At 36.0% G+C, this 14,730-nt stretch overlaps 1 long non-coding RNA gene across 4 annotated transcripts; it reads left to right on the plus strand.

The window, feature by feature from the left end:
• The first annotated feature begins 578 nt into the window (after positions 1 to 578).
• LOC129076131 (uncharacterized) lies at positions 579 to 8,784 on the plus strand. Of its 4 annotated transcripts, none has more exons than XR_008529718.1 (5): positions 579 to 802; positions 1,748 to 1,890; positions 3,642 to 3,839; positions 5,626 to 5,687; positions 6,755 to 8,784. It is a non-coding gene; the product is annotated as an uncharacterized LOC129076131 (long non-coding RNA). The 4 variants fall into 4 exon arrangements; XR_008529720.1 differs by lacking the exon at positions 6,755 to 8,784 and adding an exon at positions 6,450 to 6,705; XR_008529719.1 differs by lacking the exons at positions 5,626 to 5,687; positions 6,755 to 8,784 and adding an exon at positions 6,450 to 6,705 and having other exon boundaries at positions 580 to 802.
• The last annotated feature ends 5,946 nt before the right edge of the window (positions 8,785 to 14,730 follow it).

The following is a 14,730-nucleotide window of genomic DNA, read 5'->3' on the forward strand; positions in this document are numbered from 1 at the left end:
GAAACAGGGTGTCCTTCCGCTATCCCCAGGAGTTTCGTGCAAACTTAATTTGGAGGACTGTAAAGTTGGCAAATAGTGGGGAGTGAGTTTGGAAATGGAGATCGGGAAGGCTGTGGGAAACCTTGCTTAACAAGCTAGGATGTTTCATTTTTATTTGATAGGCAACAAGACATTTCTGAAACGTTTTGAACATGTGAGTCCTGTGGTGAAGCTGTAGTTTCAAGAAGGCTATATGACAATTTACATCATTTATTTTGAAGGAGAGAACATTGCAAACTAGGAGATCTAAGGGACAGTTACATTCAGGTAGGAAACTACAAGGGTCTGGACATTCACAAGGAATGGGAGATTCTCAAGGGGAAAACATTAATTAAATTGAGGTATGAAAGAGAAGAAAAGTCAGGAGTGACTTCACATCCCCAGATAGAAAATGATACAAAGATTAAAGTCACTATTCTGGTGATTTTCTACATTTGCCTGGGCTAGAAATAATTTGTGTAAGTTAAAGGTTAACTCCTGTTGTTACCGCTCACACTATTTGGGCATCATATGGGTCAAACCATGATGTCCTCAAAGCAAATATTGAGTGGAAGTTTAAAACAACAGGTCAAATACCAAATGAAGATGTCAGTCCTGTCACTCTGACCCTACTTCCAGGACCTTCCCTTGTGACTTTTGCCTAGGACCGTCTGCAGAAGAGCTCCTCTTCACACAGCAGGCGGGGACCTTGCCTCCACGGAAAAGAGTCTGTGAAAAAAACAAATGGGAAACATGGCTGCAAGAAAACTGGGAGGACTGCAAGGTAAGAGCTAAAACAAGCAGGGAAAAAAAACCTATATTCTTCATTGATTAAATTATGACACTTTTTAAAGGGAAATTACCCAGACAAATATTTTAAACACCTCTTCCCAATGGGGAAACAAACCTACAACTTAGGCATCTGCCCTGACTGGGAATTGAACCAGCAACTTTACGCTCCGCAGTATGACACTCAACCAACTGAGCCATACCCATCAGGGCCTTAGCGATCTTTTTAAAAATAGAGATATCTATATTTCCTTAAAAATAGTAAATTATTTTGCTTCAAATGTTTAAGAAGGGGATTCTCATTTTATCCAATAATTTTTATTGACAGAAATTGATCATAAGATTGTGGAAATAAAAAAGTTAAGTTGACTTTTAGTAATAGAGTTTTCAAGAACAATGATACTACTGAGAGTAGTTTTAATTTCCTTTACATCAAAGTTGACTGATGTTAAAAATAAAATATCAACTGTCTTTGAAATATACCAAGTCATTTTTAGGTATGTATTTCTAGTTGTTTTGAAACAAATCATAGTTTTTATCTTTTGAATGATGATACCCTACTTTGAAATTTTTATAAATGTGTTTTTTTAGTATTTCTAAGGAGACTAAAGATAACTAATGATTTAAATCAGTAATTCCCAAATAAAGCTTTATTCCCTTCACTCTCCACCACTAAAGAATTTCAGAATCTGTTTGAGGATCCTGCCTTCTCTTTCTCACCCCCAACCTTGAAGGTCATTTTAATCAATATTCAGTCAGGATATTCACCTTCACTACCTTGAGAACCTCTGCAACATAATTGTGAGTGTTTGGATGTGTGAATATTTCAGAGGACAGGAAGTGGTGACAAATACTGTTTAAATAACATATACAATATATTCTTTGTTAATAACTTTTTGAAAGGTGAAAACTTGCTTTTTCTTTTTGTTTTTTCCTTCAGAATTTGAACCTTTCATTTCAGGATTTGGGGGACCCTTATCAAGTGACAAATTTTAACAGGATTCTTAGAAGACTAATTCGAGTTGAAACCCTCTGGTTAGTGGATAATTCACTGGTGGATTTAAGTGCCATAAGATTGCCAAGGTACCTGTTTACTAGAATGTCTGGTTACTAAGATAAAATCAAATATTTGCTATTTGTGGGCATGTGACCATGACCACTGACTTTCTGTACATATTGTAGTTCACTTCATGTGATCGGGTTTTAGACTTAATAGGGCTAAATGATGCCTGGGCAAGGCAAAAAGACAAGTTTATATATCAAAATGTCACACTTTACAGAGAAAAAAATATATTATTTTCCAAATGACTATTTCTATTATCAGTATTTAGGGGAGTAATTTGTAATGATGGAATCACATTGGCATTAAAAGCTGCTGTTTCTTCTGTGGTAAACTAGAAATGCAACTACATTACATATACACAATTGTTGTAAGATAGCAATTTTTAGTTAGTCATATTTACTAGGAGGAACCCCCCCAAAATGGAGTTATCTTCTGGAGGGCAGGCCCCTTGTAGTACAGGCTCCCACCACTGAGTGTTCTAGGAGACCATCAGTATCAGTGGACAGGCTGGCGTTATTGTGAGTGGTTGTGTTCAGCTTCAGTGAATTTTTTTAAGAGACTTTCAGTGCATTTGCCCATTTCATGATGGGTGATTTACAGGGGCACCTGCCCACACCACACTGAGTGTTCAACAGTTTTTGACCAAAATGGAATGATGCTCATGCCCCATCCTCCCTATTCACCTGATCTTGCCTCAAGCGACATTTTTTTGTTTCTTGGGATGAAAAATAGTCCCCAAAGGGGAACATTTTGCTAATGTGGAAGAGGAGAAAAAAAAGCAGTAGAAGCACTAAAAGTCATCAAAATCAAAATCAAAATGAGATCAAAAACTGTTTTGAGCAGTGGAAAAAGTGTCTCAATAAAGGTATCGCATCAAATAAAGAGTACTTTGAAGGTGACTGAAATTTGAATATGTAAGAATAGATACACAATTTTTAATAAATCAATTCTGTTTTGGGGGGGTTTTGCCCCTCGTATTGAGTACCTGTGGGGAAATAACCTACAGGCAGTTAACAGAAATCTTAGTTCAGGGTCACATTCTAATGGAGGGGTGGTGCTGGCAGTAAGAACAATGACAGGAACAAACTTAAAAAATTTTAAATTATATGGACTCCTTGATCTCCAAGGATCCCAATATAATCTACCTCTTTGCTCTGGATTGCTTGAGAACCCTTTTAGTAGAGAGCTGCCATCTTCCTCACTAGGCAGAATGGGTTGGTGGAGTCAGCTTTGGTAGCAGCAGACAGGGGTCCTAGGAAAGAATTAGTCGATGAAAAAATTGAGCAACCGCACATTTCTTGTCCAAAGAAGACCTTTTAGTTTTCTTTTATATAAAAGGGCTTTTTTTTCCTGATCTAAAATGTTATTTTTTTCTCAGTGTAGAAAGAAAAAATAACTATGATCTCACAATTTTTAGACTGTACTCTTCATAAGTTTTTATATTTCTCTGTGAGAACCTTTCATAGCTGAGATCATATATGCAGTCATTCACTCTTTCATTCAGAGCCTATCAAGGATCCACCACGGGCCAGAAAAGACAACAGATTCCTATGTTTAGCAAGCTTACAGTCTCATACATCATGCCTATTTTCTCCTAATATTTTAATGTAAATCTTTCTCTTTTCTTACAAATGTCATTTGTAGAAAACAGCACTGTCACTCCTTTGACGAGTGATGGTCTAGGTGGGGAATACATACTAGTCCTATGCAAGATTGGGAAGTTAATCCTCATTAAGAGACAAATAACAAGATGTTTATATTTTATATTCAGCTGCAGAGTTTTAAATATGAATAAAAACCATCTCACATCTTTCAAACAATTGCCAAAGATACCTCAGATACAGCATTTATCCTTGGCTGAGAACCGCATTGAGACTCTCACCGGGCTCACCAGTTTACGGTGCACTCCACTAGAATCCCTTGTGCTCAAGAGGAATCCCTGTGAATTTTTCCAAAATTACAGGAAACGGTAAGAACACAAGTGTCTTAAGTCACCTTTTTGTACTTCATTGAATATCTAATATGGGTTGGACATTTAACCATTCTAATCTCACCTAAAGAACTTCGAACTGATCTTTTTTTTCTTTTTTGGTCTTAAAAAAAATCTTTAATACACTCTGTTAATTTGCAATTGCTGTACAAATTTTAGGCTCCTCTTGTAATGTGACTTTACATACACAAGTTTCATTTCAGATACTCAGATCCTGTGCATTTTCTTTCATACTGTTTAATAGATATTATGTCTTTTAAAAAATTCTAAATATAAATTCTTATCAAGGTCCATGTGACAATCTCATAAACTGTTTATTCTCTGGTTTTATTTTCACTCCTTTGGGCCACAGGGCACCATTAAGTGAATACAAAGAAGTAATTGATTCAATCTACTCTAGTGGTTGAAAGAGCTTGAAAACATGCCAAGAATAAGCCATTTTTATTCCTCTGTCACTATTCAGAACATTCCTAATGATAATAATGGAATCTAAACAAACTTGGAGTGCGCACCAAGTAAAATGACTATCTATTTATTGCCAACTAATTTCCAGCACCGGTATTAGTGTACTTACAGGTATTAAAAAGATATAAATAAGCAACTAAGTTCTCAAATCTGTATCTGTCCCCATATGACCACACATCATCTCATCTCTCAGTTTGAATCTGTTATACAAAAGTTTAGATAATCTCTAGGTTACATTCCTGTCCCATCATGATAGTCCTTTATCTCCATCCAATTTCAATAGACGACAGGGTTCTCATTACTTTTTTCTCACATTGCCATTCCCCCATGACAGTGACTGTAATCCAGAGGTCTGTATCATATTAGACTCTTCGACTCCTGAAGTACAGTCAAAAGCTGTCAAACTAAAAATTCTAATCTCTGTTGTTACTACATAAATTTCATTCCTGCAGTTGTCTCCCTTGTGACTGTAGTCTAAGAGCAAAATTTCTTGTTATGTGATAATGAATTCTCCAAGTGCTTTTACCTAAGTGAAAACTACCAGCACATTCACTTTAATATTTAACTATAATAATATTTTGAAGTTCAAAATCATATTTTCCACAGTCAGAGGAGGTTTACCTGGACATTTTAACATTATTCATAAAAAAATCACATTTCCAGTCATAAAGATAATTTATTAGTATTATACGTCATTTTTGTTCATTTATATGTGAGATTTTATAAAACATTTTAGCCCCAACTCAATCACTTGCTTCAAAGAATGCCTTACAACAATAGTATTAAGATTAATTGTCTGAAATCTGATATGCCCTGAGGTCTCACTATAAATCTGTCTTTAAAATTCATGATGTGGTATAGAGTTATGTGGGAATGAAGGATATAATGAGGTTCTTCCACTTTTCTAGTATTAAGTCTATTGGATTGAGTCCAAAGTAGATATATACTGACATTCAAGCTATAAAAAGCAAGGGTGTATTGACTTAGGTAGCACAGGATTACTTTAAACAGAAAGATGTGGCCATTTTAAAGTTTGAGGAAAGGATGTTAATATCCACTCCTGCTGAGGAACTAAGCCGAAGTTCCAAGTTTATCCAAATTAGGGTTTAGTTGTCTAGCCCAAATCCACAGTTCAAGGATTATAACAACATTCATTTTGTCATTGGGTACTTTTATGTCTAGGATTTGGGCCAGACCTTTAATGACATTTTACTTTATGATCAGAATTATTTAAGTATGAGTTTTTTTGATCACTGTCACCTAAAATTGTGACTGGCTTTCCCTTCCTGCTTTGTTTCAGATCCTCCAATAAGAAGACAGCACAGTTCAAAAGTGAAAGGACTTAATGATAGAGCTAATAGTGTAAGTCCCAGTAGGCAGAGAGCAGCCCCACTTCCTGGAATACCCACCAGCAAATCCTTCTGCCATTCTTCAGAAGTCAGTGTGATAGCAGTTTGGCACAGTTTGACTTTTTAAAGAGAAGTAGTGACTAGAAGTTACTGCCAGCTAAGTCTAAACATTGGAGCCAGAAGACAGATTTTATTCTTTGCTCTGTCACATACAGGCTTAATAATCTTGGATAAATTACTTAAAATGAATGATAAAAACCAACCTGTGAGGATGAAATGAGATAATATGCAGAAAGCATTTGGTGCTAAAGGCATCATGCAGCCAGTGGGAATAGCCAAGGAGGTCAGCACCTCTTGGCATGTCTGCTGAGAGGTTTCAGTATTTTTCATCCTGGGAAAATCCCAGTGCCGTACTTCTTCTCTGGCCTGAGCTCCCAGATCTAGAAAAGCTCTCCACTGGAAAGGAAATGCTGCTTTATAACCCTGCTAGGTATACGACTACTGTTCAACCGGATTGATATGAAGGACTGTCTGAATTTGAAAACTGAGCTTCAAAATTCTCTCTGTCAAAGAAAAAAGAACTGAGAATAATATTATTCCCTACCTCTTCTCTTATACCTCTCAGTCAGAATTCTTCCTTAACAACATGGGCTTGCTTTACTTTTTCTTTTTAAAATGTCTAACTTTATAGCATGTACATATATCATCATGACTTCATTCTTTCCCTCATGGTTAGTGAGCCAAATCCATTCATTAATTTTTTTTCCCTTTATAGGACTTTGTAAAAACTGGAATTAAATTTCATAAAAACAGACTGCATGCGGCCTCACTTCTCTGACCAATCCTTAATGAAGTACTGGACTGTCTGGTAGCTCTCTGAGAGAGCACGCTCCAGCACAATGAACATGAGCAGTATTTTATTTTAACCCCATTGCAAAGATAAGGAAAACAGAATAAAGTGATGGTCGCTCATCTTTCTCATAACTGTAATCAAAAACCGCTTATCTATAAAGAGAGTAAGTGAAATACAATGCCTTTGTTCAATAGTTACTCATTTCTCCTTTTTAAATTTTCCTCTAGAGTGTTCTCCTGTTTGCCAAACCTAAAAATGCTAGATGGGATCCCAAAGCTTCCAGAAGATTCTCCATCACCAGAAACCAATATTTTTTCAAAATTATGTATTGTATCTTAATGCAATTTGTATAGAAAGAAAGCAATCAGTATTGTCTCTAAAAGCTAATAGGCATGGGAACTGCATGACTAAATATGGCTATTTATTATAGATATTGTATGTATATTTTCCTTTGAACTGCTTATTTCCAGTTTTTAAAAAATTCTATAACCTATCAGTAAATAAAATTTTGAGTATACACATATAATTAATTTTTATTTAGAAATTATATACATCAAGCACTAAATAAACATATAATGTATATTTGAAAACATCGAATAGTAGAGATCTGTAAGTGATGGGATGAAAATTGAACATGAATGAGGGCCCTAGGTTTCCCCCATGCTCCAAGAAACTCATCTGGTCCACTCCTGGGACTGTGAGCTGCTTGTTTTGTGAGTACTGTTTTAAATATCTGAACCCGTCAAAAGAAAAAGAAATGATCAGAAATGCCTTGTGTTATTTTAAGCCACATACATTGAATTCTCCATTTTAAATGTTCTTTTGTTCATTAGTGACTTTTACACAACAAAAATTGAGGAAAGTCCTAAGCCATATACTATTCATTAAATACATAATAAACAATACTGGTAAAGCTTTTTTTGTTTAGAGAATTTCATAAACGTGACTTTAAAACTGCTTTCTTTATATGTTAATGAGAAGGAACACAGTTCAGTTTAACTGCCTTCAAAATTTAGAAAGGTTAACAACTAGATCAATTTATTACCTTGTATTTTTATTTATTTACAAAGATCCATCTTGTTGCAGAACTAAGGTTTTCCTAAGATGGTTCATAGATTAACCAGGGAGCCTCGCAAGAAATAAAACTATTTTTCTGGATCATTCTGCCATGAGTGAATGCTGCTTGTAACATTTTACAACAAAGATTCTTAACAAGGTCAAGATACAATCCCTTCCCTCAAAAGTCTTAAGAATGACTAAAGAAGACAGCATGCATAATTTAACTTTAAATTCTGTGAAGCCACTTTGAGGACTTTGTAGAGAGACTATTATGCAAAGTGGATATTGCAGGCAGCGAGCAGGCACAAAGTGAAAAGGGGCGCAAGGCCCAGAAAGCGTGTGTGTCAGATGGGAACGGGCCTGGCTGCAGAAGTCAAAGCAGTGGATTGACAAGGGTTTAAAAAACAGTAATATTAATAATAATAGCTACAGCTTTCGAGCATGTGCTATGTATCAGGCACAGGACAGATGTATACTCATTATTCGAATCCTCAAAAAACTGCAAGGTCCCAATAATTCTCATTTCCTAGGCAGGGATGGCTGAGGCACGGAGAGGTCACACAAGGTAGGTAACACAATTTCAACATGACAAGCCAAGACTCGAAGCCTGAACACCTTTTAACACATTTGCTGCATCTTTCAATAACATAGTTCTAATTTCAAAATTTTTGTGTTTCCATGGACAGCTTTCTTGTCTGTACTTCATCACAAATCCTAGCAATTAATCGCAATCAAATACTCACTGTTTTTTTAACATGCCCAAAACTTTCCTTATTCAAGTTTTTCCTTATTTCTGCAATACTTTCCCTTGAAAACACTCCTGAGAATCTTTACTTTTTTCCATGTTCACTTCAAATATTATCTCCTTCAAAAATCTGTTTTCTCTGCAGGTCCATAGTCATTTTTATGACATACTTTCTTAATAATGCCCCCACTTGATTTTTTAAAAAAAAATTTATACTTTGCCTGGTTCCCTCTCCCCACCCCCCCAAGAAAGGCTTCAGTCATGAGATAAATAAGAAAGTGGGACACACTTCATTTTAAATGTTGATACATGTATCTTTCTGTCTTTCTAAATCAGAGTAGAAAAATATTTCCTGGAAAGAACTAAAAAGTATTTTAGTTCTTTTCAGGCCATACAGTCTCTGTCATAATTACTCTTTTCTGCCTTGTAATGCACAGAAGTTGCCATAGATCATATGTAAATTAATGGATATGGTTCTGTCCCAATAAAAATTTGTTTACAAAACCTTGTGACAGTGTATTGTCTGCTGACCCCTGCTCTAAATTTTAAAGGCATGTGGTTGATTTGTTTATTCTTCACCGATAGCTATTGCTCTCTCTGGAAGAGGTATATTCTTCCCCTATTTCTTGAAGTTGGCTGTGTCAAGCAACTTGACTTGGCCAGTGAAATATAAGTGAGCACGATATAGATAACTTGTAGGCAGAAATTTTGAGAACCAGATTGTGTTTTGTCGCTCTTTTTGTGCCACATTAGTAGGCAAATTTCCAGATTGAGGCTGTTCCGTTAGACTAGGTCCTACAGTGAATATGATATGAGCAGATCCATATTCATCCTACAGACATGTATAAAGCAAGAGACAGTAGACCTATGTCATCAACCTCTACAATTCCATTTGATGCCATACCATAGACTGGTCTTTCTCAACAAATACAGATCCTTGAATTTAGTTAGGGACTGCAATTTAACTTAGTCAATGTTGTACCACTGCCCCCCACCAAATAGCATAGTAGGCACACAAAACGTTGAGGAAATGAATAAATGTCTATTATAGAAAGTTATTACTTGAGTGGTAGACTTACCAGGTAGGATATAACTATAGTAATTTAAGTGAGATGCATTAAAAATTTTAAAGCAACCATGTTGGAAATAGAAACAAGTTAGGAGGGCATGAAAACTTCGGGCATTGTGACAGCCAACAAATTGTTTTAGTAAGCTAGTTTGAATTCACCTGTCTGTTTTCTATAAGCAAAAATATTCTAACTGGCAACGAAAATCATGGGTTTCATACATGGATGGTAAGAGGTACTGAGTGCTGGGTTGCTATCCATGGCGGCTAGCCTCACTGATTAATAAGCCTCCCTAGATGTTCATCCCGCTGTTTCTAGGAGGTGGCCTGTGTTGAATTGCAATCTGATGTTCTGATCTTAAGAGACACGGGTTCTATGGGAAGTGTGGGCAGAAGGGGTTGACTTAGTTGATGATGCCTATCCACGCCAGATTGGCACTGATTGGAAGGAGGCCAATGAATTGAATGCCATTGAACCTAATATCGAGTCTATTTACTCATTGCAGTGGCAACAGCTTTACTAGCCATCAGGGGTGACATGTCCGGTAATGGTGTGTATGCCATCACTCCAAATAAATCTGCTCACATGGCTTCTGTAATCTTTCCTTGCATATTCTAGCTATATTCTATTTAAGCATACTGACAGACATATTGTATTGGGAAGTATGCAAGGATTTTTTTTTAGCAATAGAGCTATATTTATGATCATCGTTGGTGCATAGGCACTGAAGAGGGCTAACTTACAGCTATATGCTATTTAACTCAACAGAACCACAATGAGCTCCCATTCTAAAACTTCTAGGTACATCCATCCTTCAGAAATATTCAGTTCTTCTCTTGCTACTGGAGGTAATAGGCATAAAAGGGATGTCTTAGTGCCTCCTAGCATCTTGCATCTAATTCTGTGCCTCAGTCTCATTCTTCCTTTGAATAACACATATGTGCAGGTTCATGATTGTCTGAATGGCTCAGTTCAGAACAGTGGCAGGGATTAAGCTGTATAAGTACTACAGCTTTCTGATAGGTGACACATTGCAAACAACTCCTTTATTAGGAAATAATTTCAGTAAGAGAAGCTTATTCAGTGCATGAAGAAATTTTACATTCATATTAGTCCAACTTTTCATGAGCCCTTAATGAATCAATTCGTATCAGCTCTACAACACCCAGTACAGGATTTTGCAGCTTACATTTGAAGAAACAGGAATTCTAAGCATTTGAAAAACATGTTTTATATATATACACACACACACACACACACACACACACACACACATAATCTTTATTACATTTTTTCATTACTGTTTTGTCCCCTTATACTCCTCACACAGCAATCACTCCCCTGCTGCCCGTGTCCATGAGCCCTTTTTCTTTTTTGTTCAATCCCTCCACCCCGAAACTCCCCCGCCCCTGCCAACTAGCTGACACCTGTTCTCCATTTAGAAAAAATTCTTTTTGATACATTCTAATCTTTAAGAAGTTCTGCCTATATTGAACTAATATCTGCCTTCTGTAACTTCCAACTAATCGTTCAAATGTCTCAAATAGTATAATTGGTTCCATCTTATAAGGAATTTTTTTGTCAGCTCTCAGTTTCTTGAAAATACCCTGATGTTTTCTCTTATATTACAGTGGAAGTGTAAATGGCTAAACTAAGATTTGTGGGATGAGGCAGATGGAGAAAGAGTAGATTAAAGTTAACTAGAACAAGTCAAAGCAGAAAAGAATCTTATTTTCCTCAAGTTCTATATACCTCCAAAGAGGAAGTCTCCTAAAATGAATTTTCTGTATCAAATTTTTTGAATTAAGTTAGCAAGCTTATTTTTTAATTCCTCTAGAAGTCATCTACTTTCAATTATTATTTCTCTCTAGAATAGAACAATTATAACTAATTGCTTGTCATTATACTACCAAGCTGTGTTAATGGATGCCCATCTTTTTACAGGCTAATTGCAGTCATGAAACAAAATTTCTAATTAGTTGTAGAGCTTTGGAACAGATGCATAATATTTGAATCATGCAGGTGCGTATTTGCTTATCTGCTTTTTTTCTGTTCACAAGAAGCATTCTATGAGCTCTGTTTGAAATTTCTAAAAGGTCCCACCAAAAATTATTATACTGCTTTATTAAAATCAAAGCGAAATCTACTATTGCTAAAAAATTGTTTTCTCCAAACTCTCAGTGTCCTTGAGCAATACATATTTTAAGATATTTTTCACTTTATATTCCAGTTATTTTTGAGAATGTATAAAATACAAGTTCCTTCAAGGACAAGAGTCAACTTAACTCCTTTTCATGTCTCTCGAAAACTAAATGTTCTCAAGGAGTGTTGAGTGAATGAGTGAAATCTGAGTAGATCCTCTTTGAGGTTAGATCCTTAGCCATGGGAAAAAATACTTAAAAATTAAATCTCATGAATCTAAAGAAATAATGTTATAGGACAAAAGCATGCATTTGGTAGAAACCAAAAACCTCCCTGAAACATAAACTCTGTGAGATGGATGTTAGCCTTGCAGCTGCTCCTGCTCTTCTGCCTGTTCCCTCACTCCTTCCCCTCAAACCAGATTTCAGACCAGCAGTCCTGCCTGCTCCTCCCTTCACCCAAGGAGGGAGGGCTATTTGAACCTTGTTAGTCAATTCCTCTGAGTTTTCTATGGGTGGAGCTTTCAAAAAGGCTTTCATTTTTATTTTCCTAATTCTCTTCCTTCCACACTTGTAAGATGGTAAGGACACTGCTTTCTCCCCTCTCTTCTCCTACCCTTTCCCTCTTTTTCTCCTTCCTTCCAGCCCCTCCACCTGTCCCTCCAGTGCCCTCTCTCTCTCTCTCTCTCTCTCACACACACACACACACACACACACACACTTTCACACTTTCACACTTTGCCCCCCTCACTTTGCCCCTCATCGGGAGACTGTACCCTGGCCTAGGAGGTAAGCCTGTCAGATGGCCTGGGCCCACTCAGTACTAGGCAAATGGACCAAAGCTCTTTGTTACTTGCTTGGCTCCATGTTTTCCTGAGTTGGCAGGTATAGTTTCTTGTCACTTCTAAATGTCAAATCTGGGCTCAGGAGGCTGATGCCCAATAGTATACCTAGCCTGGGGGTCGCAGAACTATTTACAAGACTAGGTCAATAGCTTCTGAGTCAGAGGCATAATTTGTGATGATATGTTATTTTGTTTAACTAGTCATTGTTCTTTTTTCACTTATCTCCTTCCATATAACTGTGAGAGGTACTGTTCTGGGGAAGAGTTCTGGTATTCCTGAGTCCTTTGGCCAAAGCATTATTTTAATAGTATGCCAATCTTACTGTACTCTCAATATTAGGGTATGTTTGCATACATAATAAAAATATGTTGATAAATTTTATACTAAACATGAAACGACTTTTGTCAAAATCTATAAACAATTAAGATAATATCTTTATTAAATTCTATAGGTCTCATCTATAGAGATTCTGAATCTATTGCCAATATTGTCAGAGTTACATGAAAGATATTTTCTATGCATAATAAAGTAACATACCAAACCTTTGTTGTGCAAATTACAGATTAAATAAGGAACTAATATGAATGTATATTTATTCTCATACAGAACTGTGAAATTCAAGCAAGGAGCTAAATATTGGTCTGTACTACTCAGAAAAATTATGGCCTCTCTCTTTGGCTTTCTAAAATAAAAATAAAGACAAAGCAATTGATCACTAGGTAAAAGATGCCTTTTAAATGAATATATATTAAGTATCCACAGGGTATATTGCCATCGTTTTTAGAAGTAAAACTCATTTTGATGAAAAATTGAGCTTTAAAAGGTTCATTTATTTCCCTTTTGCAAGCACACACCTGTTCAATGACTAGATATATTTCCTCTGCTTTTAAAAGCATTATCTATCTAAAACACATTTTTAAAAAGCTTTGTGTCTTTTTCTCTCAGTAAATTATCATGAATAAACATAGAAAATGGTCTACTGGTGAGGAAAAGTAAATTTATAAAAAGAAAATGAATTTTATCATGCATCGTTGTTCTAATACTCTAAACTTTTGGGGAAAGTTTATGCACATCCTGACTCCTGTTTCTTTCCTATTTAACTGTCCACAGCTCTTTCATCTACACAAAGGAACATATACACTTTAGCTCTGATTTAAGATCTGTAATAGTGGGTAAGTCACTGGACAGAATCAGATACTCTATAAAATTACTAAGATAGTTAACTTTCATTTACTGCCACAATAGTCAGGACCTTGTGCTAGTATACATGTAACTTTTTTATCCTTTTTTTTTTAATGTAGTTCTAGCAGTAAACAGTCTTTGGGATATGAGGATCCTCATCCTAGCCCTTCAATTTACAAAATTGTCTTCCAGAACGTCTTTTGCATTTAATCCCTCAACTCCATCTGGAAGTGATATTTTTTTTCCCTTGAGTTTTGATGGGGGCAGAGTAGAAAAGAGAGAGGAGGAGGTAGGTGTGGTATAAGCACAACTGGGCATACATGGGCTGCGCTTATATTTATGTGCCAACTCGACTGGGCCATGATGCCCAGATATTTGGTCAAACATAATTCCGGACTTTTCTGTAAGGTGGTTTTTTAAAAATAAAATCAACATTTAAAACAATGAACTTTGTGTAAAGCAGATTGCCCTGCATAATGTAGGTGAAATTCATTCAGTCAGTTGCTCCGCTAAGTTCAGTACGATAAACCCCAAGTATTTTCTATGTTGAAAGCATGTGCTCTAAAACGAGTAGAAAATTTGGCCAGCTCTCACTAGCAGAGCGCTTTGCAAAAAAACCAAAATGTGGACTCTGTACAAGGATTTTCAAGTGGTGCATTAAACAACACTGAATCACATGGGTAGAAGCCTTCTCCTTTTAAATTTTGCTTTATTTCTCTTGGTTAGTCAAGAAAAAAATCTCAGTTTAGTGCTGGGATATCTTTATTACATCACTAATACTGCTAGTATAGTTTAAGAAAGAGATGGCAAATTTCAGACTCCAAGACTCAATTAGGCAACAGTATTTAGCTAATATTCAATAGCAATGTTTTATTTTCACTTTATTTAAGATACATTTTATATATAGCTGGTGGGTGTTTATTTAAATAGAGATATAAAGCTTCCACTTAATATACTTTTATTTAAATAAAGAAGTGAAAAGTCAAATGAAATCAATGAGACAACATTTATTTGAGAGAAAGTACAAAAAAGGGCAGACCTTAATTTGAGTGGCTGATCAAATAAAAATTACAAGCGTTTAAAGGAAAAACTAAGACAATTAGCAAGGTCATGTTACTTGGGGGTTGAATTAGTTTCTGTGTCATTGGCTATGTCTGCATGGAA

This window comes from Pteronotus mesoamericanus, unplaced genomic scaffold (assembly GCF_021234165.1).
Source record: "Pteronotus mesoamericanus isolate MK-2021 breed Mesoamerican mustached bat unplaced genomic scaffold, CSHL_Meso_final contig_116, whole genome shotgun sequence".
Classification (NCBI taxonomy): domain Eukaryota; kingdom Metazoa; phylum Chordata; class Mammalia; order Chiroptera; family Mormoopidae; genus Pteronotus; species Pteronotus mesoamericanus.